The sequence below is a fragment of the Vombatus ursinus genome, unplaced genomic scaffold (assembly GCF_900497805.2).
Source record: "Vombatus ursinus unplaced genomic scaffold, bare-nosed wombat genome assembly UNPS02014910.1, whole genome shotgun sequence".
Classification (NCBI taxonomy): Eukaryota; Metazoa; Chordata; class Mammalia; order Diprotodontia; family Vombatidae; genus Vombatus; species Vombatus ursinus.
Window position 1 is genome coordinate 737,295 of NW_020954688.1, and position 6,231 is coordinate 743,525.

Genomic DNA, 6,231 nt, shown 5'->3' on the forward strand with positions numbered 1-6,231 from the left:
ATACCCTAGTACATGGTCAGTTTTTGTGTAAGTGCCATGTACTGCTGAGAAAAAGGCATATTACCTTCTATCCTCATTCAATTTTCTCAGAGGTCAACCACATCTAACTTTTCTAAAATTCTATTCATTTCCTTAACTTCTTTCTTGTTTATTTTGTGATTAGATTTATCTAGTTCTGAGAGGGGGAGGTTGAGGTCCCCCGCTAGTATAGTTTTGTTATCTGTTTATTCCTGGAACTCCATTAACTTCTCCTCTAAGGATTTGGATGCTATACCACTTGGTACATATATTTTTAGTAATGATATTACTTTATTGTCTATTGTACCTTTTAGCAGGATGTAGTTTCCTTCCTTATCTCTTTTAATTAGATCTATTTTTGCTTTTGCTTTGTCTGAGATCATGGTTGCTACCCCTGGTTTTTTTTTTTGTTGTTTACTTCAGCTGATGCATAATATATTCTGCTCCAGCCTCTTACCTTAACCCTGTGTGTATCCCTCTGCTTCAAATGTGTTTCTTGTAAACAACATATTACAGGATTATGGTTCTTAATCCACTCTACTATCCACTTCTGTTTTATGGAAGAGTTCATGCCATTCACATTCACAGTTATAATTACTATCTGTGTCTTTCTCTACATCCTATTTTCCTCTTTTCATGATTTTCTCTCTCCTTTCTCCCTTTTCCTCCTCACTAGTTTTGCTTACAACCACTGCCTCCCTCAGCCTGCCCTCCCTTCTATTAGCCCCCTCCCTTTTCTTCCCCTTTATCTTTACTACTTCTTCCCTCCCTTCTATACACCCCCTTCCTTTTCTTTTTCCTTTTGTCTCCTACTTCCTATAGGGTAAGTTAGATTTCTATACCTAACTGATTATGTTATTCCCTCTTTGAACCAAACCTGATGAGAGTAAGGTTCAAACAATTCTCATCTCCCTCCCTTCTTTCCCTCTATTGTAATAGGTTTTTGTGCCTTTTCTGTGATGTAATTTACCCTTGTCTGCCTCCTCCTTTATTCTTCTCCCAGTACAATCTCTTTTCACCATTTAATTAGTTTTTTTATCATCACACATTGTTTCATTTTTTGCAATGTCTCAGAGCAGAGTGATTACTTACAATGGGGGTCCTCCAGTGCCTCGGTCTAGTGAAATAGACTGTGTTGTTATTGGGCCTCCTCTTTTTCTGTCTGATTTGGTTATAGAGGAAAGCCACTCCCAGAAAGGAGAAACTGTGGAAGTAACTGGAGATAGTCAAGCCTAGGAGAGAACACAGGTCTACATAAAGGTGGTGTGTGTGTGTGTGTGTGTGTGTGTCTATGATGTGAATGTATGCATGTATAAAGTATATAATAGTGGTGCTGAGCTGAAACAGCTCACACTCATACATGCATAGACACACATGATACATACGTACACACACCTGCTTCTAACACAGTCCTCTCATTTTACAGATAAGGAAGCTGAGGCCCAGAAAAGAGAATGCACACGTTCAAGTTCACATCTGTAATAAGCAGCAGGGCCTTGAAGGGATCCCACGCCAGTCCTCTTTCCTCGACACTAAACTATTCGGGGAAAAACGACGCAGAATCAGAAGGATGCGAACGTCGACGCGGTCCTGCAGGGATCCCGGAAATGCGTGTGGCGGTCCCACCCCACCCCCACTCAGGCCCGTGCACTTCCTGTCCATTGTTCTCCGCTGAGGCTTTCGCTGTCCTTGGTGTGCCCCGAGAGGCTAAAGCGTCCCTGCCACAGATCGCCGAGGAGAGGAGACCCAGCCCCGGGGCAGCCCGGCCTGTGAGTCTGACCCCGGGCGGGGGTGACGCCGACAGCTTGGGGAGGGTCCAGACCCCGCCCGGGCCCAGGAGCCGAGCCGAGCCGGGCCGGAGCCGGAGCTCGGAGGAGGACAGGAGCCGACATCTTCCTCCTCGGGCAGGGCGAGGCCCGGCGCTGCTTGGCTGGGGCCGGAGCCGGTGATGGGCCGAGGGAGCCGGTGATGGGCCGAGGGATGTGGGATTTGGGTGGGGGGGACGAGAGTGAGGACTAGGGGCTTGGGAAGACGGGATGCCTGGGGTCTGCCCGAGGCCGGGCGAGGAGGTGACAGAGCAGTGTGGTGCCTGGGGAGGAGCAGCTACGGGGAACGCAGACTGAGAATGAATGAAGGAAGCGCCGGGTTCTGGAAGAGATCGGTGCCTGAAACCTGGAGCTTACAGCTGGGTCTGGGATTAGAGGAAGACCAGGGAAGGGTTGGAAAGCTTCTGAGATGTAAGGGCTTGTGGGAGATAGTCGATAGGTTTACACTCAGGACATCTGAGGAATTAGGAGGCTGAAAGAAGAGCTAAAGGCTATCTAGGTGCTTGGGACCCTAAGTAAAGTGGCTGGGGAAAAAATGAAGGACCAAGGAGAGGGAGGAGAGAAATAGGGATTGATGGGAGGGAGGAGGAGATGATGACTTTAGCGATCTACTGTTTTAAACCTAAACATTTGTTGAGGGTCCATGACCTAGGCACCTGGAAACTGAGTCACACAAAATGAGATATAGTTTTGCTCCAGAGAGGTGTTTGGTGAAAGATGCCTTTCTGGAGACAGTATTGAAGTCCAGCTAGCAGCCAAGTGGGAAATGATGAGGTGTACCCTGGGCCCCATCCTTGGGAGGAGCTTTCTGATGTCCCTCCTCTACGGGAAGGAATGGGAAGCTCTCTAGAATGAAGTTCTGAAGACACCAAGAAAAATGATGCCATTGGTGATAAAAGGAGTAGTGTAAAGAGACAGGGAAATTATCTAACAGCTTAGACACATATAGAAGATGAAAGTAAGCAGGTAACAGAGATCGAATATTTCCTTTTGCCACCAAAGGTACCACTAGTCTTCTGATCACCTAGGTTCACAATTTTAGTTCCATCTTCCTCTCCTTGCTCTCCTTTACTCCATATTTTCAATCAATTGCCAAATCTTGTTTCTTCCTCTGCACAAAATCTTGTGTCTGTTCTATATCTTTCCCATCTTCACCACTCATACCCCTGCTATCCTAGTTTAGGTTTTCATCACCTCTCATTGGAGTATTGCAGTAATCTCTTAATTGGCAGTTTCTTGCTATTAAAGTTCATTTTCCATACTGATTTAAAGTGTAAGTGTGATCATCTAATGCCCCCACTTCACTCAATAAAATCCACCGACTCTCTATTATGAGGTATTTATGTTGAACAGTAGGGAGAGTACTGGGCATGGAGTCAAGTTCAAATCTTACTTCAGATACTAGCTCTGTGACCCTGGGCAAATCAACCTCTGCCTCAGTTTCCTCATCTATAAATGCAGATAATAATAACACCTACCTCTCAGAGTTGTGAGGTCAAAATGAGATGGTATTTGTAAAGTACTTTGCAAATCTTAAAGCACCATATGAATATTATTAGTAGCTAGGTGACACAGTAGATTGAGCACCAGGCCTGGAGTCAGGAAGACTCCAAATCTGACCTCAGACTTTTACTGACTATGTGACCCTGGGCAAGTCACTTAACCCTGTTTGCCGCAGTTTCTGTATCTGTAAAATGGGAGAAATAATAGCACCTAATTCCCAAAGTTATTATGAACAAATGATAATTGTAAAGCACTTAGCACAGTGTCTGGCACATAATAAGTGCTATATGAATGTTGGCTATTATTGTTATTAGCTCTTGGACCACATAGAAACTTCCCCATTTGAGATTTAAGCTGTTTACTGATGAGGGTCAGGTTGTCATGTGGTGGGATGTCTCAAAGAATTTCAAAGACTCGGGCCAACTGCAAGCCAGTTAGAGAGATTTATTGTGGTTTTGAGGTTTCATGCTCTGGTGAGTGGCGAAGTTCCTTAGAGGAACCAGTGACTTCAGTAAGGCAAGCCAGATGATTTTATAGAGTATGTGATGCTGATTACACAATCATAATTTACACAGAATGTAAGAATGTGATTAATATTAAAAAGGCAGGAGGGGTTTGTTAAGGGATTAGGTAATAGGGGAGAGGGTCCCTTTTATGGTTCAGTGATCAAACTTCCTGGTCATGCTGCTTTCTGATTGGCTAGCTATTATGGTCCTCTCCAGTCAAGATGGATAATTAGGTATTGTGGTCCTGTCTTGGGCTAAATAGATGATGTGATTGTGGTTGAGTATAAGAACACACCTGTTCAAATATGTGAATTGGATCTAGGAGCAGTGGCTAGCTAGGGGCAGTGGGTATGCTGTTCAGTATGGCCTATGATTGTGTTTAGGGGCTTGTGATGTGGTTAAAGTCAGATTGTGTGATAAATCAAGTCATGCCTGCTGTTCAGTGGGGCCCGTAAGGAAGTTAGAATATTGGGGTTGGGGGCAGCTTTATTAGGATTCTGTCATTTACAGCCAGGACCTTAATCTTTCCAATCTTCTTACACATTTGTCTTCATGGTCTCTTCAGTTCAACCATACTGGTCCAACTTCTGTTTCTTACACACAATGCCCCTCACATCTCTGTGCCTTTATACTGTCTGTCCTGTTTACCTGGAATATTTTCCCTCCTTTCCTCTGCCTCGCAGAATCCTGACTTCCTTCAAGACTTTGCTCAAATGCCACCGTCTGCAGGAGGTCTTTCCCAATCTGCCTGATGGCTAGTTCTTTCACCTTGAAAGTTACCTTCCATCTATTCTTTACAGATATATTTTCTTCCTTATTAGAATGTAAGCATTTTAAGAACAGGGACTATTTATCATTTTCATTGTTGTGTTCCTTACACTTACCACAATGCTAAATACTTAAATTCTTCTTGACTGGTAGATTTATTAACTATAAAACTTGGCATAGTCCTATAGGAATAGCATCAGAAGAGCTAAAACTGAGAATGAGCAGAAGCTGTCAGGGAAAACTTAATGACGACAAAAGGGTATTTTATTTTTTTAGCTATATTGTAGAAAAGAGGAGGCTCAAAGATGGAATGGAACCTCTATTGAGGATGACTGGGCCAATGTTGACTGACAATTGAGGGAAGAACTGTTTAATTTTTATTTTGCTTCTCTTTTCTTTGACAAAGAGAATAATCTTTAGATGAAAATTAACAGAGCAATTATGGCTGATAACAAATTGATACCCCAAATAAGTAAGATATATAAGTGGTTCCCTAGGTACCCTTGATAAGTTCAGGTCATTTGGCCTGGATAAACTATATTCTTGAGTCCTAAAAGAACTGACAGTTTTGATTTACTGAGGCATTGTCTTTAAACAGAAAAACCTGGAGACTAGGAGAGGTTTTGTAGGATTAGAGAATGGTAAATGTCTGTAATTTTTAAGAGAAGAGAATGGATTTTGCAAACTATTCTGGCAACATTATAGAATGTATTATTAGGAGGGATGGTTAGTGAAAATCTAGAGCAATAAAGGCTTACAAAAAACCAGCATGGCCTATACAAAAACAAGTCATTCCAAATGAAACTTACATAGTTTTTACCTAGACTTTAGTGAAGCATTCAATGATTTCTTATACTATACTTGTGGACAGATAGAGACCTGTGGACTAGACAATGGGATGTCTCCAGTGGACTTTCAAGGGTCTAGACTTGGCCTAGTGCTGTCTAACATAGTATTATTCTGTGTTAAATAGGATTTAGGACTGAAAGGGACACTAGAGACTATCTAGTCCAACCTTCTCATTTTATATAGAAAAACTTCCTAATGATGAAAGATATCCAAATGTGGAATAGTCTAGCTCAGGAAGAAGTGGTTTCCCCCTTACTTGAACAAAGATTTGATGACCACTTCTTAGGTTTGCTTAGGGATGCTAGGTGGCACAATGGATAGAGTTCCAGCCTCCAACTCGGGAAGACTCAAGTTCTTCAGTTCAAATTTGGCCTTAAACACTAACTGTATAACCCTGGGCAAATCACTTAATCCTCTTTACCTCAGATTCCCCATCTGTAAAATGAGCTATAGAAGGAAAAGGGAAACCATCCCAGTATCTTAAAAAAAAAAAACTTTATTTATTTTTAGTTTTCAAAATTAACTTTTATAAGATTTTTAATTTTAAATTTTCTCCCCCTCCTTCCCTTTCCTCTCCCCCAGATGGTGTACAATCTGATACAGGCCATACATGTGCAATCATATTAAACATATTTCCACATTAGTCATGTTGTAAAGAAGAATTACAGCCAAAGGGAAAAACCATGAGAAATAAGAAACCAAAAAAAAAAAAAAAATAGTCCATCTGCATTCAGACTCCATAGTTCTTTCTCTGGAGGTAG

At 42.1% G+C, this 6,231-nt stretch overlaps 1 protein-coding gene across 1 annotated transcript in view; it reads left to right on the forward strand.

The window, feature by feature from the left end:
- Positions 1-1,669: 1,669 nt before the first annotated feature.
- LOC114029150 (zinc finger protein 239-like) overlaps positions 1,670-6,231 on the forward strand; it is a 14,628-nt gene continuing 10,066 nt past the window's right edge. The window contains exon 1 of the mRNA XM_027843510.1: positions 1,670-1,787. The gene's annotated coding sequence lies outside the window, so the exon portion shown is untranslated. The remainder of the gene's footprint in view (positions 1,788-6,231) is intronic.